The sequence below is a fragment of the Dipodomys spectabilis genome, unplaced genomic scaffold (genome assembly GCF_019054845.1).
Source record: "Dipodomys spectabilis isolate Male_0828 unplaced genomic scaffold, ASM1905484v1 ptg000121l, whole genome shotgun sequence".
Lineage (NCBI taxonomy): Eukaryota > Metazoa > Chordata > Mammalia > Rodentia > Heteromyidae > Dipodomys > Dipodomys spectabilis.
The window spans coordinates 8,153,707-8,175,816 of record NW_024870798.1 but is presented as its reverse complement, the minus strand read 5'-3'; the positions used below and the strand labels follow the sequence as shown (position 1 = coordinate 8,175,816).

General features: G+C 39.8%; 1 pseudogene; it reads left to right on the top strand.

The window, feature by feature from the left end:
• Positions 1-21,798: 21,798 nt before the first annotated feature.
• On the top strand, positions 21,799-21,895 carry LOC122115565 (annotated as a pseudogene).
• The last annotated feature ends 215 nt before the right edge of the window (positions 21,896-22,110 follow it).

The window sequence follows — 22,110 nt, the reverse complement described above, 5'->3', positions numbered from 1 at the left end:
TTTTCATGTCCAATCAAATCCTTGATTTCTTCTTACCAAATCCTAAAAATTCCCTTCTCTCCACCCAATGAACAGGCTTCAAATGTAAATTTAATAGAAAACAAGTAAATTATAGAAACACACTAGTTAGCAGAGATTAACACTTAGTAAGTCTTATCTTTAAGTGATCATCTGAGTGTCTCTGAACAGTTCATCTTGGAGCCTTCTCTATATATTCGTCCTAGCACCACCAAGTATGGTCTTGGCACTTTGGTTCTAATTCAGAAGCATGATGAATTTTTTCCCACACCAGCTGTCCAGGCAAGAAAGTGTGTGAAGTTTTTTTTTTTATCTCCATTTCTTAGTTTATTTCACTTACTTGAGGTCTAGCTTTTGAATTTATTGCTGAAGGAGACTTGCTATAGAATAAACTACATTACTCTCCCCAAAGAAATTTGCCTTCCAATTGGATTTAATTTCTTATTTTATATTTGAACTTACCTGTTGCCATCCTGTTTATTTATTTTTTTAAATACTTTGTATTGTTATTATTTTTAAGTAGTTGTAGAAAGAAGTTCCCATTCTACAAAACAGTACATGAATACAAGGTGTCTGACAACATTGTCACCCATCCCTCATAATCCTTCCCTTCTCACACTTTTTTGTAAAAATTGAGATAGGTGATTACATATATTTCACATATTTCATAATATTGTGGAATTGTGATAGTTAAAGTCAAAAACACATTTTAACCTTGACAAGGCAAATTATCGTTATCATGGTCTAAAGGTTGTTAATTCTATGAGCTTTGACAATCCAAATTATTTTTCCCACCTCAGGTGATGTTTACATTTTTTCCCTTTTGCTTAGTGTAAGCTATTCCCTCTTTCCCTCTTTCACTCTCATTCCTACCTTCCCATCACTGTGTTTGGGATACTTAGTTATATTTCTTCTATGTCCAGTGCAGCTGATGGACCCCTTTGTTGTATGTTGTTCCATTTCCCACTTATTTTATTCCTCCTCCTGGCTTCCCTCCATTGAGTGCATATTTCTACCATCTACATAGTCAAGAACATGGAGGCATTAATGGTGATATAACCAAAAGAGTGGCTGTCCTTTGTTTCTCGATTCCTGTTTACTTTGTGATTCCTTCTTGCGTTTGGCTTTAGAATCCACATATCAGGTAGACCCTGTGCCATTTGTGTCTTTGTTCTTGGCTTACCTCACTCAGATAATTTGGTCTAGTTCCATCCATTTCTCTACAAATGTCATTATTTTGTCCTGTCTAATGGCTGCATAGCATTCCATTGCATATAGGTACCACAATTTTTTGATCCACTTATCAGTAGTGGCTCATCTGGGTTGTTTCCAAATCTTGGCTATTGTGAACAGTGCTGCAATAATCATAAAGGTGTGTGTGTCTTTGTATACTGGTGCCTGTTGTTCTGAGTAGATGCCTCGGAGTGGTATGGCCAGTTCATAGGAGAGGTGGATATTTAGCTTTCTGAGGTACCTCCAGACTTCTTTCCAAGTGGTTGCATTAGTATACATTCCCACCAGCAATGCAGTAATGCTTCTCTTTCCTTGCATCCCTTCCAACATTTGTCATTGGCTGAATTTAGGATTTGTGCCAGTCTGACTGGGGTAAGGTGTTATCTCAGAGTTGTTTTTATTTGCATTTCCTTTACAGCCAGGGATGATGAACATTTCCCCATGTGTTTCATTGCCGTTTTTACCTCTTCTTCTGAGAAGTCTCTCTTTAGCTCCCTTGACCATTTCAAAATTGGTTTGCTAGGTTTGTAAAGGGTTTGTTTCTTGAGTTTACCATATAAAATGGATATTAGACCCTTGTCTGATATATTGCTAGTAAATATTTTTTCCCAATTATTTGGCTTTCTTTCTAGTTTGGTTGCTATTTTTATTATCTGTGCAGAAACTTTATTTTAAGGTAGTCCCATTTATTGAGTCATTCTCCAATTTGTTGTGACCCTGGGAATCTGTTCTGGAAGTTCTTGCCCTTGCCTATACGTCCAAGTCTCTCTCATACTCGGTCCTGCAATAGTTTCAGAGTTTCAGGCTTGATGTTAAGGTCTTTAATCCATTTTGAGTTGATGTTAGTGTATGGTGATAGACTAGGGTCCACTTTTCGTTTTCTGCATGTGGCCTGTTTTCCCATCACCAGTAGTTGAAGAGGTTATGATTCTTCCACCGTATGTCTTTGTCTCCTTTGTCAAATATCAACTGACTGTACATATGCAGCTATATTTCTGGGTCCTCTAACCTGTCTCACTGATTTTTGGGTCTCTTTTTGTGACAGTACCAAGCTATTTTTGTTATTATGGCTCTATAGGAGAGCTTGAAATCCTGTACAATGATCACTCCTGCATCCTTTCTTTTGCCTAAAATTGTTTTGGCTATGCTAGTTTTTTTGTTGTTCCATATGAACTTTTAGACTATTTTCTCTATTTCAGTAAAGTAAGTCATTGGAATTTTAATGGCAATTGCATTGACTATGTTTATTAATTTTGTCAGTATGGCCATTTTCACCATATTAATTTTGCCTATCCAGGAACATGGGAAGTATTTCCATTTCCTGGTATCCTCTAAGATTCCTTTTTTTAGGCTTTTATAGTTTTCATGAAATAGAACCTTTAGATCTTTGGTTAAGTTACTTCCTAAATACTTTTTTTTGAGGTTACTGTGAATGAAGTTGTTTCCTTGATGTCCATTTCTGTTTGTACTTAATTGGTTTACAGAAAGCCGACTGATTTTTGTGGGTTAATTTTGTATCCTGGTACTTTGCCAATTTGGTTTATAAGCTCTAAGTGTTTGTGGATGGAGCTTTAGGGATCATTAATTTATAAAATAATGTCATCTGCAAAAAGAGAGAGTTTATGTTCTTCCTCTCCTATGTGGATTCCCTTCAATGTATTTTTCTTGCCTTATTGCTCTGGCTAAAAATTCCAGAACTATATTGAAGAGGAGTGGAGAGACTGGGCATCCTTGCCTTGTTCCTGTTTTTAGGGGAATTGGTTGTAGTTTTTCCCTATTAAGCACAATATTGGCTTTGATCTGACATGTAAGGCTTTTATTGTCTTAGGAAATGTTCCTTCTATTAATATTTTTTCCAGAGCTTTTAACATGAATGAGTGCTGAATTTTATCAAAATCCTTTTCCAAATCAATGGAGATAATCATGTGGTTCTTGACCTTGGATCTGTTGATATGATGGATTACATTTTTTGACTTACATATGTTAAACCATCCCTGCATCTCTGGGATGAAGCCTATTTGGACATAATGTATGATTTTTTTATATGTTTCTGGATTCTGTTGGCTGCAAGTTTATTGAGGAGCTTAGCATCTGTCTTAATCAAAGAGATTAGTGTGTAGTTCTTTTTTTGTTGGGTCTTTGCCTGGCTTGGGGATGAATGTGATATTGGCTTCATAGAATGAGTTTGGGATTACTTCCTCTGTTTCAATTTCTCTGAAGAGCTTGAGGAGTATGGATATTAGCTACTCTTTAAAGGTCTTATAGAATTCTGTAGTGAATCCATCAGGTCCTGGGCTTTTCCTGTTGAAAGGTTTCTTATTACTTCTTCTATCTCATTGTAGGTTATTGACATTTGTAATTGATTTATTTCTTCTTGGTTCTGTTTGGGCCATTTGTATTTCTTTTCTTTTCAGGCAGGAAAAAAAATTATTTACCAAAAGGCTGCCCCCACCATGCATGGTGGAGAAGCATGACTGAAAAGGAAGGGAGTCAACTCACCTCTGATCCAAAGTTATCTAGTCCAAGGACAGGAAGAGGTGTGGCCAGGTGCTAGAAAATTGTGGCCAAACTGGATCCGGATGTGACCTCAGGGTCTGGAACCCTCCGAAGTTCAGATGGGAGGCATGTGACCAGAGGTGGCCTAGGATGTGACCGAACAGGAGAAGGTGATTGCTTCCAGTTCTGCCAGTTACCTATGTAACAGATATTGGGTGGAAACTTAGCCAAGAGGGAGGGAGGTGTCCCTGTTCAGAACTTACATTCCAGTCATTTGATAATTATGATAAAGGGTGAAGATTCTCTCTGGCTACTTCCTGTTTGCAAGCGGCATTGACAGTAAGGGTAAAAGACTGATATGTGGTCCCATCTGGTAGAAGGCAGAAGGCAACAGTTGTCACTTGGGCATTGAGTCCTTAGATAAAGTCTGGAGGAGGCAAGTCTCTTGGACGAAGTCTGGAGATGTCTCATGATGCATTGAGGGACTAAAAAAACACTAGAGAGCAAATAAATGGCAAGAGGAAGGACTTGGGGCTGAAAATGTTGCTAGAAATGCCTTACCTTCTTCTGACACCTGGCGACTAGATAGAGAAGAAGTCAATTAACAAAGTTAAGAATATAAATTCCTGTCCAGTTGAAAGGTAGACTGGTATGGACATTAGATGGGAAGTCTTCTTACTTCTATTGACCTCCCGGCTCTGGTTAATTTTGATAAGGCAGGCACAAAGTGGCTGATGTGATATCATCTCCTCTTACTCCTCTACATGTTCCTTTGTTCCCCAGACTGGCTGAGTCTAGGTGCTCGTTGCTGGGATGGTTAGTCCCAGTTGGTATTCAAGGAGGCTTGAATGCAAGGCCTGAGCACTGTCGCTGAGCATTTCTGCTCAAGGCTAGCATTCTATCATTTTGAGTGATGGTACGACTTGTGTTTGCTGGTTAGAGATAAGAGGCTTGAGCCATGCTTCCAGCCTGGTTCTTTGCAGGTTAGTTGGGAAATGGAGTTTGAGGGATTTTTCAGCCCAGCCTGGCTTGCACTGCAATCTTTTCCAAAAAAGCTCTTTGTTATTTCCAATTAAAACAACAACGAGATCAAATATAATAAGTAGAGCTTACCTGGTCCTTATCAAGAATTGATCAAATATTCTGCAATGACAAAACTTGTTATATGTGAGAATCTTAGCACAGATATGCCCAATATATTAGAATCACATAGTCAGTACTAGACTACACAACACAAAACAAAAAAGGCAAAACTCAAAACTTAAAATTTTTGACAACAGTGTTTAGAAATCTTTGCTAACAAAGCACATCAGATGGTTGGGCCTCAGTTTCCAGGGTCTGTGAAAAGAGCAACTTGTTAGCAATGCGTATTAGAATAGATGGTTGGAGGAGTAGCAAGCTTTGTGGAGGTGTAAGGGTTGGATGGGGCCAAACCCTTAACCTACCATGTGGCCGAGATAGTGAACTCAAGATGGCGAATTTCTGAAAAAAAAAATGCAAAGAAAACCTTAACAAAAAATCAGGCCTCGTTTGGCTAGCCTTTGAGAGGGAAGCTAGAGGGGGTCCCAGGGTACCAGTCCATTTTCCACTCTTTAGGGCACAATCCAAAAATTTGTAGAGATATAGAAAATTGGACATGAATACCAGAGAGCAAAGAGAGCCTAAAAGTAAAGAGACTTCTGACCATGTACCATTGCAGAGGCATAAATTGTCTAAATCTGAGAACAGCAAAAAAAAAAAAAAAAAAAAAAAAAAAAAAATTAGGTCATCTGGCTATCCAGGGAGTGCAGGAGGCATGTCAGCGGGGTTTCACAGCTCAGGCATGATTCGCAGGACCCCATTAAATGTGTTAGTCAGTTTGGTGAGTGAAGGAGAGCTGACCAGGAAGAAGCGGTGTCCAGGCTTGCCCCAGACCCCTATAGAGAGAAATGGCTAAGCCTCCCAAACCAGGCATTCTCTGCTTCAGAGATGACCGTCTTTTCTGCTAAAGGCCATAGGAGCTCTCTGGAATGGCACCACATCTGAGCAGAGATGGAGCAACAGAGAGCCGTGGAGAGTAATTTCATTCACCAGAGTAGAGAAGTGCTGTGGACGTGGATGTGAAGGCCAGCAATGGTATTGGTGAAAAGTCTCACGTGGTGTCTAAAGGCTGTTTGGTTTGCAGAAAAGGGGTGGTTAGGAAATTCTAGCATTTCCAACTCAAAAACCTCATCCCAGTCATGGCACCATTTGTAAAGTATATTAAATAGGTAGGTTTCATTAAGTAGCCCATGAAGAGAACACCAGACGCTATTCAGGCATGAAAAGAAGTTTATTTACCGAACTGCTGCCCCCCCCCCATACGTGGTAGAGAAGAATGGCTGAAAAGGAAAGGGTGGGATAGAAATTTGTATTTCTGTAGAAATTCATCCATCTCTGCTAGGCTTTCATTCCTTTGTGAGTAGAGTCTGGAATTATTTGTTTTGATTTCTTGGATGTTTGTTGTAATTTTTCCTGTGGTATCTCTGATATTATTGATTTGGTCTCCTCCCTTATTTTGTTAGTTACTCTTGCCAGTGGTCCCTCAGTTTTAGTGACTTTTTTTAAACAGCTTTTAAAAATTAATTTTATTTATAATTTTCATAGTCTCTGTCTCATTAATTTCAGCTCTTATTTCGGTTCTCTTTCTGTCTAGCAACTTTAGGTTCAATTTTTTCTTGTTTCTCTAGCAGTTTTAGTTGCATCATAAGATCGTTTACTTGTTCTATGTTTTCTTGTTGTGTGCACTGAGGGCAATAAATCTGCCCCTCAGGACTGCTTTCGCTGTGTCCCATTGGTTTCTTTGTGATGTATCTTCATTTTCACTGAATTGTAGGAACTTTTTAATTTCTTCTTTAATTTCTTCTGTGATCCATGTATTGTTCAACAGAGTGTTGTTTAATTTCCATGTGTTTTCTTCTACTTTATGCCTTGTTATTGAGAACTAGTTAGATTCAACTATGCTCAGATAGAATACAGGCTATTATGTTGATCCTTTTGTATTTGCTTAAATTCCATGTATGAACTAAGAAATGATCTATTTCAGAAAAAGTTAGGAGGGTTGGAAGAGGAAGACCCTACTGGTGTGAATACCTGTAATTCTAGCTACTCAGGAGGCTCAGATCTGTGTATTCAGGTTCAAGGCCAGCCCAGGTAGGAAAGGTCATGAGGCTTTTCTGGGGTTGCTCAGTACCACACCCTGCCTCAAGTCTGGGGTTGTTCACCACCTTTGCAACCATGGGCTGCTTATACAAGCCAGTATGGAGAGGTGCCACACCCCACTACGGGTCCAGAGTTGTTTGCTGCCACTATTGATGCCACTGCTGCTGCCACAGCTGCTGCCACTGCCCCAGCTGCTGCCACTGCCCTAGGATCAGCTGGGCCACTTATGCAAGCCAGGCAACCCACCAAAAGTCAGGTGTTAACCACTGCTGCTGTCTCGGGTTAGACTGGGCCACTTATGCAGGTCAGTATGGAGGGGCACAAACCTCCACCGGTCTGGACTTGTTCACTGCACCTGTCCCCACCTCAGCTAAGGCTGCCGACCCAGGCTGGTCTGAGAAAGTGCCAAGAGGCATTGTGCCCCAAGTCTGGGTGGTTTGCCACCACTGCCAGCTGCTGCTGATGTTCCAGGTTAGGCTAGGCTATTTACACCAGCAAGACAGAGGTGCCACACTGAGAGTCTAGGGTCGTTTGCCACTGTTGACAGCTGCTACTGCTCCTGACTGGGCTGGGCTAATTGTACGAGCCAGGCAGAGGCGCTGTTCCAGGGAGGGTGAGGGGAGTCTTTGTTCCAGCTCTGCCTTCTGAAACTTCTGTTTGTATATTATGGGTTGGCCAAGCTCTTAGGAGTCTCCTGGGAGACTTGGGATGCTTGTGGGTGTGTGGTCCTCAGAGGGGCCAGACCGGGGGCACTTAAGCAGCGTGGCACAAAACCCCGTCACTTAAGCTGCACAACATGGAGCCCCATCACCAACAAAGGATGGGGGAAAGATCTTTCCACTTTACTGTCTGTAGTTTTTTTCCTTTTCTTTTTGCACTTCCTTTATCTCTCTGAGTAATTGCCTTTTCTTTGTGAGTCACTTGGAGAAACAGAGCATTGAAATCCAAACTCTGTATTTGATTGGAGAGAGCTGTGATTTTTCCCAGCTCTTCCGTCATCTTCTTGCTCCCTCCCCTTCAGGTGGAGTTTTTCTTATCTGGCCGGTGGGCTTTGGTTAACAAAGGATAGGTATATCAAAGAATATGTTGTAAAGCCTGCAGATTGTAGTTAGACAATTCTGTTCATATAGCCGTCCTAATTTTAGGAACCCAAGGGGGTGTTCTACACTAAAGTATTTCAAAGGGATTGAATCCTTTAACATAAGGGCTACATCTTGCTCGAAGGTTAGTGAAGTGGAGGAGGCTTACCTAGCCATGGCTAGTCTCTGTAATTAATTTAAACTTTCCTTTAAGGTCATGTTCATTCTTTTTAGTGCTTGAAATCTGAGGCTTTTAAATGGATTGTAACTTCCAATTTATTCCTTGGGCATTAGTTAATAATTGAGAACTTGGGCCAGGAATACAGGGCCATCTTTGGACCCCACAGCTAAGCATAAGCCAAATCCAGGTATCATTACATGCCTCAGCTCAGCCTGAAAAAATGTCCATTATTACTAACAGATACCAATAGACATACTTTCTAGGCTTTACCTCTGTGGAGTCCACTTTCCCAAATTCACCATCTGAGGTTCCTCACATATGAATTCTTTCCATATGTTCCAGCATTTCAGCATTTACCTGTTGGAAATTACCTACACACATTACAAAGTATTGTCAGGCTGAGGCCCCACCGGTTTTCAGAACAGTTTTAGGCAGTGTTCTCAGGCAATTTACCAGGTTGCAAGTATCTACATGTAAACTGACAGAAAGCTTGAGCCTGTATGCATTTTTCACAAGTTCAGTGTCAACATTTGCACACTTATTACCACTGTTTTTGCTTCTTCCTTTAATATTGATGACTAGTAGCTCTATAGAACCAACTGGGTTTAGACTGGTCTCTCAAGCTACCTGATCAGCTCAGATGTTTCCCTGTATCTTAGGGTCTCTATTTTCTTTAACTGCTGTATAGTACTCTGAACCTTGGAGACTTCTTCCATTTTTTTTTATTTTAATTTTAATTTTTTGTGACCATACTGTACAGAGGGGTTACAATTACATGGGCAAAATAATGAGTACATTTCTTATCAAGCATTGCAGCCTCCTACTTTGTTCACCCTTCACATCCCTTCCTAGCCTCCCCCACCCCCCCCACCCAATTCCCCCCCCCCCCACCCCGCACCAAAGTTGTCAAGTTCGTTTTTGGTATGACAACTTGTACTTCTCATAGTTGCATCGGGTCAACCTGTATCCTTAAACGACTTGTTTTTCCCCATCTCCTCCACAATCTTCTTCCATTTTATTCTCCTCCTTTTCTCTCAAACTTGCTTTCATGATCTCATTCTCCTTCTCAATGTGCTCCTTAACCTGCAAGTGTTTTGGCAGGGTCAGAGGAGATTTCCCTTGACTGGCCAACTGCTGCTCCTTCTCACAACACCTTTTCTTGCTCTTCAGCTCCTCCCTTAAGTTCACAAAGTGCTATTGAGAGGTATTTTTTCCCACCTCCACCTGTTCCACTGGGACACGATGCTTCTGCATTACATTTATGGTGAAGATCTCAGCAGTCTTTTGGGGCTTTTACTCTAGTAATTTCTCTTTCTAGTTTTCCACTTCAGTGTATTTTTGTGACAGATCTTTCAACTGTTTGTTTAGGGCTTCTGTTTTTCTTTTTCATGCTCTTTCCCTTTCCATGGCATTCTCTATCAAACAAGTGGTCCTTTAACTCTTTCTGAAGAGAAACATTCTCTTTCTTGAGCCAGATATTTTCCTGTTCTCTTTTCTTGGCCTCATCTTCTATGACACAGCACTTCCCCGTCTTCTCTGCTAACTATTTTCCTTCTTTCTCTGTTGCTTTGAATTTCTGGTGACACATTTGAAAGCTTATAATCGACATGTACTTCAACTTACTATATTTTTTTTTTTTTGCTCCATTGGTGGGGTCTGAACTCTGGGCCTGGGTGCTGTCCCTCAGCTCTTCAGCTCAAGGCTAGCACTCTACCACTTGAGCCACAGCGCCACTTCTGGCTTTTTTCTTTTTGCTTATGTCGTGCTGAGGAATCGAACCCAGGGCCTCATGCATGCAAGGCAAGCACTCCACCACTGAGCCACCTTCCCAGCCCATCTTACTATATTCTTATATCAGGTCCAGCTCCTTTTTCTTTTTTTTTTCTTTTTATTTTGGGTCCGGTCATGGGGCCTGAACACTGTTCTGGACACTGTCCCTCAGCTCTTCAGCTCAAGGCTAGCACTCTACCACTTGAGCCACAGTGCCACTTTTGGCTTTTTTCTTTTTTCTTATGTGGTGCTGAGGAATCAAACCCAGGGCCTAATGCATGCAAGGAAATAACTCTACCACTGAGCCACCTTCCCAGCCCCCCAGCTCCTTTTTCATAGCCTTAATTTCTTAATGGAATTCAGAGGGCCTTTGCATGTTTCTCCAGAGCTCTGAACACATTTTCCATGTGGTTAATGTGATTACTTAACCTGTCATTTTCTATCTTTCTCCTCCTTGGACATTCCTTTTCCTAATGTCTATTTTGCTTGCATTTAGCTCACTGATCTAGTCCTAGAAGTTCCATACTGCCATTTGCAAATGATCTGTACTGTCATTGCCAAAGGTTTCTTGATCCCTATTCTGGTGCTCCTACCAAAACTCAAACTCCCTTCTTAGACTCGTTTTTTTTTTCAGGGTGTCTCTGTTATCAAACACCAAGTGGGCAACCACTTTACCTCAAAACCTTCTATCTTTTCAAGCTTTCTTCTAATATCTGTGGTTGACTGGGTAACAAAGGCCATATTTAGGGCTCTTTGATTCTCCAGGACTTAAAGATCTATAGCCTATAGGTCCTATAGTCTTCTGGGAGAAGTTCCAGAAAAAGCATTAGGGTACTCATTGGGGAATAGTACCATCTCACTCACCTTCGATTGAAGACTTGGCTTTCTTGCCACTGCGGTATCCTTGCTAGCTTAGCCTGAAAATAATTGGTCAGCATTTCCATACCTCGATTGCTGTTAGTCTCATTTGGGCAAGTCTGGGGCAAGACTTGCTCCAAATAGTCTGGTTCAAAAGTGGGGCTACTGTCTGTTCCAAGGACCACCGTCAAGACACCAACAATATTCACTCCCTTTTCTACCAGGTGAGAAGCACCTGTAAAATTTGCTGACAGTCATCCCAGATGTGCTGTGTGTGAATATTACTGTCTCTAATGAGGTAATGAGCCCCTGTTGTTGTTTTTTTCTGGAAAGGATGGATTTTTCTGTTTCCAGTTATACAGGTCACTACTTGTAAAGGGAACATATATTAGAAAGGGGTACTGCCCACCATCTCCTCCATGTTCCTGTCTCAAGGGTAATAAGGGTAACATAACACGTTTTACCACCTCAGTCTGGTACAAGTAACCACTTTTGTTATGGGAGGACTTATTAGAGTTGCTGATGACAAAGAATAGGAGAAAGAGTACATCAATGCATCTTGCTCTGAGGGATTCTGTAAACCTGGGGGAGAATGTTTTTGGATATGACAACCTAAGGCCTTGTTCTCCCATCCTGAGAAAAGGAGTAAACGGGTGCATACAAGACACAGATAGAACTATCAACATACATACAAAGACCAAGAGCCACAGACACTTAACCCACATGCCTTATACCTCTCAATGTTGACCTCTACAGGAGGTCCCAGATGACCGAGAGAATGTCCCAGATTGCCTCTTGAGGAGGCCACAGATGACCTCTGGAGGATGTAACATATGTCCTCCCTTGGAGGCCCTAGATGACCTCTCATGGAAGTTCCAAATGGATTCCCAAGGAATTGTCAGATGTCCTTCAAAGTAGTTTCCAGATGTCTTTTCAATGAGACTGAGATTACCTCTCAAGTAGCCCCCAGATGGCCAATCAAGGAAGCCACCTATGAACTCCAGAGGAAGTTCCAGATAACCCTCTTGAGAAAACGACAGATGACCTTCAGAAAAGGTCCTATATAACTTCTCAAGGAAGTCCCAGATGATGTCCAAAAACGGTCATAAATTTCTCATCATGGTAGCCTGAGATGTCCTCCCAAAGAAGCTCCTGATGACCATGACTATTTTGAAGAGGTCTCAGGTTGCCTCCCAAAGGAGCCCTAGCTGACCTCTGGAGAAAGTCCAAGATGGCCCCTGGAGAAGGCCCAATATGACCTCCAGCATTGGTCTCAGATGGCTTCTCAAGGAAGTCGCAGATGTACTCTTGATGAGGTTCCAGATGGCTTCCCATGGAAGCCCTACATTATCTCTCAAGTAGGTTCCAGATGGTGTCCCAAAGAAGCCACAAATAGCTTCCAGAGGAGTCCAAAACAAGCTGGCAAGCTTGCCAAGATGCACCTCTAAAGGTACATAAATGACTTTTGTCCATGTTGGACCTCCGGAGACAAACACAAGAGGTAGACTCTCAACCCTGAGGGCTGACACTCTCACCTATAGGGATTTTTCCCTGGGGCCAATTCCTGATGCAATCCAAATGGATTATCTCGATGGAGTCTTCAAAAATAAGGACCTCTATAGTTCAAGAAAATCCATCAAGACGCGTTTTATGTATTAAATCTTCTCCAAACCACCAACCCCCAAAATTATGATATCCAAAGCTGCAAATATCAAAGGGAAAGTCTCTTTTCCCATTCTTTTTGTCTCTCCTTCGCTACATACCTATACTTCTTTCGAGGTCTTTTCCTTTTCCCTTCTACCAGTTCCTTCTTCTCTTTAGGACTCTCCACTCTCCACAGACCTGAACTGCATTGCAAGGCTCATAAGTTGCCATCCTTCACCTTCTGCGCTCCCTCAACTTACTCTCCACCCAGGTCTTTCCCCTTATGCTATCACACCACTTCCTTCCTTCCAGGACATTTTCCTTTTTCTCTTACATTTTATTGCTCTGAACAAGCAGCCTATATAAAGTCTGTACCCCTTCTCTCTCCAACTGCCTGTTTTCAACTATCACATCCCAAACTGCCCACAGCCCAATCACTTCTTAACCACTCAACACGTGGTGTTTAATGCACCAGTCCCTCCCACAGGATGTCTCACCTTCTTTGGTGGCATTCTTTGTCCTCTCCAGCTGGCCAGGAGATGGGTCCATGCTGATTATCAGACCCTATAAATTATCGGGCCCTGCTGATTATTACAGTATCCTCCTTGTGAACTAGTAGCAATTGAAATTGGAAATTTGATTGTGGTATTACATACTTGTTGTGACATCACAAACCCATTTTGACATCATCACTACCACGACATAACAAAACCCTTGTGACAACATTGTCATTGTGACACCATCATTCCGTAGTGACATCTCAAATCTATTATGACCTCTTAGCTCCTTTGAAAAATAGCATGCCCTTTTCAACATCACAGGTCCTTTGTGTACCCCTATTCTTGTTGTGAACTGACAGTTGAGATCAGACATGCCATTTTAACATCAAAAAGTGTTTGTGACATCCTCAACAGTGTGACATCACATTTTCATTATGAGAGCATCAGCTCATTGTGACATCACCAAACTCAATGACAGAATCTCAGTATGACAACAATTCTCGTTGTGATGTCATAGACACATTGTGAATGCCTATTCTGTGATTTCATTGTATTTCAAATGTGGCATGAGAGTTGTTATCAGAAATGCATTTTTGTGCCTACAAACCATTTTGACATCATAATCACTTTGTGACATCACAGTACCACTGTGATATCACTAACACAATGTGACATCACAAACCTCTCCTGTCCTCATAACTTTTGTGATATGCTAACATTATGGTATCTTAGACCTTTTTGCCCTCATAATTTGTTTTCATACTCATATCTCATGTATGACATGAGATAACATAAATCAACTGTGACATCATGACCATTGTGACATCACACTGACAGATGTCATGATCATCGTGTCACATTGTGACATCATAAAAGGTTTTGATGTCACAGTTTATTGGTGATGCCATATGGTAAGGAATCAATGATGTCCCAATTGGTTAGTGATATCCAAATGGCATAACGGATCTCATTTGTCATGAAATCACAGAGAGTATGAGTTCACAACAGACTGTGGTATCTCCAAAGTCATGTGTTTTCACAAATGTTATGAAGTCCTAGGAGGATTGTGATGTCATAGTGTGACACAATGTATATGATGTCTGTCAGTGTGATGTCACAATGGTCATGACGTTACAGTGGATTTCTGATACCATATATCATAACTGAAATATGATAAGTTTGAAAACAGATTACAAGCTCATGAAGGGCCTAAGACATCACAATTGGTGCACATCAAAAGACTTATGAGGACAGGGCAAGTTTTTGATGTCACAATGTGTTAGTGATATCACCATGGCACTGTGGTGTCACAAAGTGATTGTGATGCCATATATTTATGAGATCACAATGTATTTCTGACATCAACCCACATGCCGCATTTGAAATAGAATGAAATAAGAGAATAGGCATTTACAATGTGTCTATGACATCACAATGACAATATAATGTCATAATGCTATGAGGACATTATAAATTGATGTTGCAAGGAGGTAATTTTGTAATAATGAATATGTGTTGTCACACTGGTGATGGGGTCACAAAGGGTTTGTGATGTTACAATGGCATATATGAATTCAATTGTCGTATCCACAACAAGGATATGGGTACACAAAGGGACTATGATGTCACATATGCGATGTGTGTTTTCAAAGGTACTTAGGGGTCATGATAGCTTTATGATATACAGTTGTGATGAGGTCACAATGGGCTTTTGATGTCATAATGATTTTGTAATATCTCAAACACAAGTCCATTTTCAATTGTTACTATTTCACAATGTACATACAAGTTCACAGAAGGAGCTGGAAGTCACAATGGACATGAATTTTTTAAAATGTTAGGAGGTCATTTTAGGTTTGTGAATATACAATGAGACAGTGATATAACCATGACAATGTCAACTCATTACATTATGTCAAAATATTGTTTTGTTGTCACAATTAGTTGATGATTCCATATTGGTGGTGAGGTTACAAAATATTGGTGATGTGTTGGGCATGTCAAAATGACATGATGATTATCAATTGTCTTAACTTAAAATTAGTATATGAATTCACAAAGGGACTGTGGTTTCTCCAAAAGTATGTGTTGTCACACATATATTGAAATCATAAAAGGTTTGTGATGTCAGAATTTGACACAATGGATATGACATCTGGCAATGTGATGCCACCATGGTCATGATGTCACTGGGAATTTGTGATATCAAATGTCATATGTGAAATCTAATGAGGTCAACAACAGATTATGAGGACAAAAAAGCCTAAGGTATCAGAATTGAAGGAAGTCACAAAAGTTATGATGAGGGGCTGGGGTGGTGGCTCAGTGGTAGAGCACTTGACTTGCATGCCTGAGTCCCTGGGTTCGATTCCCCAGCATCACATAAGCAAAAAGAAAAAAAAGCCGGAAGTAGCACTGTGGCTCAAGTGGTAGAGCACTAGCCTTGAGCTGAAGAGCTGAGAGATAACGCCCAGTCCCAGAGTTCAGGCCCCACGACTGGACCCCCCCCAAAAAAACAAGTTATGATGAGAGGCTAGGTTTGTGATATTACGGCGGGTTAGTAATTTCACAATGGCAACATGATATACAAAGGGATTGTGATGTCACAATGGTTATGAGTTCCTGATTTGTTTATGATATCAACCTACATGCCACATTTGAAATAGAATGAAATCACAGAAAAGGCATTCATAATGTCTATGATGTCACCATGACAATGTGAAGTTATAATTCTATCATATCATTTTAGTTTTGTGATTTCACAAGGAGTAGATGGTATAAAAATGATATTGTGATGTCACAATTATGATGATCTCACAAACTGGATGTCAAAATGTCATGTCTGATTCTCAATTGTCAATATTTCACAGTGGGACTTTGGGTACTCAAAGGGACTCTGATAGCACAAAGCTATGTATTTTTCAAATGTTATAAGAGGTTATAATTGATTTGGAATGTCACAATGTGATCCTGGTATCAAAACAAAAATGTGAAGTCACAATGGGTTTGTGATGTCACAGTGGTGATGAGGTCACAATGGGTTAGTTATGTCACGCGTTTGTAATATCAAAATTATTTGTCCAATTTCAATTGCTACTAGTTCACCAGGGCACTGTAATAATCAGAAGTGCCCCTATAAACCATTTGAAGATATAGTCATCATGGCCTCCTAGTCTGGACCAATGGAGAAGGGGGGTACATGACACTGGAGGGGGCAGGGCATGCTGCTGAAGGAGATAGGATGTCACGCCCCACATGATGAGCTGCCAAGAAGTGATTGGTCATGGACATTTGATAAGTGATAATTGAAAACTGGAAGGCAAGAAACATTGCAGTTGGGGAAGGGTACAGCCTATATATAAGCTGCATTTTCAGAGCAAGAGAAGAGGAGAGAAAAATGTTAAAGGCCTGGTTGGAAAGAAGTGATGAGACTGCTGGAGGGCAAAGACCTGGGAGGAGAGGAAATTGAAAGAGAGCAGGAGATGAAGGACGGCAACTGGCCACTTGGACAAGGGAGGGCAGGCCTGTCAAGAGTAGAGCACCCTGAAGAGAAAAATGGAATGGTGGAAGGAAAAAAAGAAAGACCTGAAAGGTAGGACAGATCTGTAGAGAAGGAGATTGAAGAGAAAGGAAAAAGCCTTGTCCTTTGAAGTGTGGAGCTTTGGAGATCATTATTTTGGGGGTTGGTTGTTTGCAGACCAGTTAACAAATGGCTTAACTGCTCTTTGGAGGTCTGAGGGTCCATGGTTGAGAGTGAATTTAGCTCTCAGCATCCAGCCCAGGCCAAGGTAGTCACTTGTTACAAAATTTATGAGACCAAGACAGGTTTGTGATGTTACATTGCATTAATGATATCACAATGTCAATATGAGGTCACAAAGGGATTGTGAGGTAACAATGATGATGTGGTCACAATGGGTTTCTGAAATCAACCTACATGTCACATTTATGATAGAATGAAATCACAGAATAGGCAATTGCATTGTCTCTAGGACCTCACAATGAAAATGTAATGTCATAGAAGGGAACCTTACTTCATTGTTGGTGGGAGTGTGAACTTGTTCAACCACTTTGGAAAGTAGTATGGAGGTTCCTCGAAAGACTCCACATAGAACTCCCCTATGACACAGCAGTCTCACTTTTGGGCATTTACCCAAATGTTTACAAACAAGACCACACTAAAGCTACCAGCACAACTATGTTTATTGCAGCATTATTTACCATAGCTAAGATATGGAACCAACCCAGATGCCCCTCAGTAGATGAATGTATCAAGAAAATGTGGTATATATACACAATGGAATTCTATGCCTCCATCAGAAAGAATGACATTGCCCCCATTTGTTAGGGAATGGAAAGACTTGGAAAAAATTATAATAAGTGAAGTAAGCCAAGCCCAAGGAAACATAAGTCCCATGATTTCCCTTATTTGCAATATCTAGTATATGTATGAGTCAAGCAGAAAAGTCAGATAAGGAGATGTTAGGAAAATGAACCCTAAGATATGTATTTTTAATGTTTTTTTCTTTCATGCATTTGTTTTTAACACAATTATAAGATTATTCCTTTGTTGCTTTGTATGTCCCTCCCCCACAGTATAACCCCTGCTTTCACTGTATTTGATGTCGGTGTAATTTGTGGAGGGGAAAGAGAAAAACAAGTCGTTTAAATAAGGATACAGGTGGACCTGTTGCAACAATGAGAAGCTCAAGTTGTCATGTCAAAAACGATCTTTGCAACTTGGGGGGGGAGGTTTAGGGGGAGGAGGGAGGATGGGAAGGGATGGGAAGGGTAAACAAAGGAGGAGGCTACAGTGCTTGTTAAGAAATGTACTCACTATCTTGCCTATGTTATTGTTACCCCTCTGTACAGTATTTTCACAATAAAAAAAAGGGAAAAAAAAGAAAATACGATGTCATAATGCCATGATGTAATTGTCATTTGGGGATGTAACAATGGGCTGATGGTATTATAACAACAATGTGAGCTCACTTTGGAGATGATGTCACAATGCGTTTATAATGGTACACTGGCATGTCTGATGTCAGTTGTCTTTGTTCACAATGATGGTATGGTTACCCAAAGGGACCATGATACCACAAACACCACGTGCCTTTTCCAAGGTGCTAAGCGGTCACAATAGGTGTGGGATGTCACAAGCGATCATGATATCACTGTGGCAATATGATGTTACAATGGGTTTGTGATGTCAAGTGGTGATAAGGTCACCCTTGGATAGTGATGTCACAATGAAGGTGTAATATCACCATTAAATGTCCAATTTCATTCTACTAGATCACAATGAAGATACAAGTTCACATAAAGAGCTAGAAGTCAGAAAGTCCATGAATTTTGTAAAATATTATGAGGACATAATAGGCTGGTAAAAATGCAATGAGACAGAGATATCCCATTGGCAATGTGATGCTAACATTATATGAGATATTATTGTTTTGAAGTCACAAATGTTGATGACATACAGGTGATGAGGTCACATAAGTATGTGATTTCACAATGGGATGTTGATGTCACAATCTCATGCAGATCTCTAATTGACAATGACTATTTAAGTTCACAATGGATAATGATGTATCCAAAGGCATATGTTGGCACAAGTGTAATGAGTCTAAACATGTTTGTGATGTCCTCATGTGACTCAGTGGTCATGACATCTGGCAGTGTGATGTGACAGTGGTCATGATATCACAGTGGAGTTTTGATATCACAGGTCATGCCTGAAGTATTATGAGTTAAACAATTTATGAACTCAGAGTTGCCAAAGGGATCAGACTGGCAGCATGTCAAAAAATTTATGAGGATGAGTGTTTTGTGATGTCACAATAGGTTAGTGATATCATCATAATGGCAATGTGGTGTCGTCAAGGTGTTGTGATATTTTAATGCTTTTGTGGTCACAATGTATTTCTGATATCAACCCACATGCAACATTTGAAATAGAATGAAATCACAGAATAGGCATTCCAATGTATCTGTGACACCACAATTACATGTGATTTGATGTCATTGTTGTTTTGTGATGTCATGATGGGCTGATGTTATCATAATGACAATGTGATGTTACACTGGTGATGATGTCACAAAGGTTTTGCGATGTTAAAATGGCATGCCTGATCTCAATTGTCATTAGCTCAACATGAGGATATGAGTACACAAAAGGCCTGTCATGTCAGAAAGGCCATGCTTTCTTTCAAAGCTTCTGAGGTCATAACAGTTTTGGGATTTCACAATGTGATCATGTTGGTAAAATGGCAATGTGATAACAAAATGGGTTTGTGATGTCTCCGTTTGTGATGTCTCTGAGGTGATGAGGTCACAAAGAGTTAATGATGTCTCATCAAGTTTGTGATATAACAATGACATATACAACTTCAATTTCTTCTAATTCCTATGAGGATACTATAATAAACAATGGGTCCAGAATTATCTGTGGGGGCCGATATTCATTGTAAATTCTTGGCTTGGCCCAACGGAGAGTGTGGGGAATGCCGCCAAAGGTGGAGGTGTCAAGCCTCACACGGTGAGCTGTCAAGAAGTGATTGAGCACTTGAAAAACTAATAACGTCACTAAATATCATCTACTTGTAAAGTGTTATTTTGGCAAATGTGATTTTAAAAAGTTTATTTGAAAAGGAATATACTTTCAGGAAATTAAATGTAGGTTATCATTTGTTTGAGAATGACAACATTTTTACACTACAGAACCAAGTTTTACTGAAGTACCAGTGGTTTGAAGCACTAAGGATCTTCTCAATTAATGTTTTTTCTGAATTATATTTGAACTCTATGACAAGTATTCCTAGCATTGGTAGACTAATTATGGATCTATCATTCCAGCAACTATTTTTTGGCCTGCTGATGCTGGACTGATATCATTCATTAATCATTAGGAGAGGGGTATTACAAATAATCTTGTGACATTTGTGGTATTTTTCACTCATATGGGATGGTCATCTGAAAATTGAAAGTTTGAATTACTGTACTTTCACATTTTGTGATCTCATCTTGCATTTTAAGTTGCCTTGCATTTCCCAATTGCTTACTGCTAATTCCTGCATTTCAAGGAATTGGGGCCCTGAAATGTAGGAAATGAGAAATTGAGATGGGTCTTCAATTACTTTCTGTTTACATGTTGCATGGGCCTAGGTGAGAACTCTTGCCCTAGTTATCTGATGATGTGGATAACTGGGACCTGGGATCCTAAGACCCGTGGAGCTTGTAGAAGAATAATACCTTTTAGACATCATATCAGCAAAATTTGAGTATAGTCAGTAGGAATGCTTCTGAAATATGGAGAAAAACAGTTTGGGACTAGGGAGTTAAAACAATAAACAGAGCAGCAGAGTAAAATCCCTTATAGATCAGAGGAAAACAACATTGTTTTTTTTTTTTTTTTACCATGTGAATTCAGAAGACCAAGAACACTCAGAAAGTATCACAAGTTTATACCGAAAACATTGCATCGATACTTTTTGTATTCTAATATATATTCTAATCCTGATTATTTATATTCCAATATTTTTATTGGAATAAATATCAATTAATCTGTCAAATTATCAATTAATTCCAGTAAGATTCACTGTGTGAAATATAAAATCAGCACATATGAATATAAAATATATAATTATATATAATATAAGAAAATGTTTTGCATTGTTCTGTTGTGGTAAGGGTATAAAAGACAACTGTTTTAGAGTATTATTCCATTACCTCTACATCAGTTTTTGGTAGAATTTGAACTAAAGCTTTACCCTTCAGAGATGTACAGCCTAGAGGCAAGAGGAAACACTGTGATTAAAACATTACCAATTTAAGGCCTAATAACAAGGAGAAACATATGAACTTCTCCTGGAGCTATAGAATATATTTTGTGATAGAAAATCAGTGGTGTAAGCTCCTGCCTGGTTGGATGGTAGACAGGCCAGGACATGAGGTAATCATGCATATGAATAATTTTTTCACCTTCTTGGCTTTAGCTACTTTTGAAATGATAGGGTGTAATAAACAATTATATTTTGAAAAAATACCCTCTAGTCTGAACACTTCTTTTTTTTTTTTTTGTCAGTCATGGGGCTTGAACTCTGGGCCTGGGCGCTGTCCCTTAGCTCTTCAGCTCAAGGCTAGTGCTCTATCACTTGAGTTACAGCGCCACTTCTGGTTTTCTGGTGGTTTATTGGAGATAAGAGTTTCGCAGTATTTCCTGCCTGGGCTGGCTTTGAACTGTGATTCTCAGATCTCAGCCTCCTGAGTAGCTAGGATTACAGGCATGAGCCACCAGAGCCCAGCTTTGTCTGACCTGTTCGTCACTCTATGATCATTTGTAACTAAGATTAGTTTTGCTCCAATAAGACAATTTATGCTGTCAGGGTAAGATGATCTGATTGGTCTGTTCCTACATGGAGCAAGGGTAATGGATCAGGCAGACATTTGTGCCAGTAAGACCTCATTTGGGAAATTTTAAGCTGCAGGATTTTAGAAATAGCTCTTAAGCATGGCTTACTTTGAATCCATTACCTCCACAAAGCTAAATCAGTTAATAAATAAGTACTTAAAAATCCATCACCTTTGGACGTACTATAAAGGCTTCAAAGTATGATCAAATTTCAAATGAAAAAGACTTAAAATAGTTATTGACAAAAATTGCAAATGTGAGCAATCGAACACACAATATAAGTTTTTTCCACCATACACAGAATTTTACAGAAATAAGATGAATAGCAAATATGGGAACAATAAGGTTTCCTTGTTACAAATAGGTAATCTAGAATATATGCCTGTCTTAAGATTGCATCATTAACTACTTAAATTTACAGGATACTACATGCTTCAGCAGCTCGTCTACCTGAATTACAATACAGAGATTAACATTGCTTTTGCACAAGGAAGATATGAAAATTTGTGAAGTATTACATATTTTTCATTCTTCAGATGCAAGAAATGAAAAACCGTTATTAAAAAGTTGATTACAAATATACAAGTGTAATAATACATGTAAATAGTAGAAATAACAGTTATTTTGTCATCAGCATATTCAATCTTCACCTTTTTAGAAAAGCCTTTACATAACATAACCTTTATAAAACTTTATAAAACATTGTCATTTTATCCCAAAGAAATAAAATTCTATAAGGAC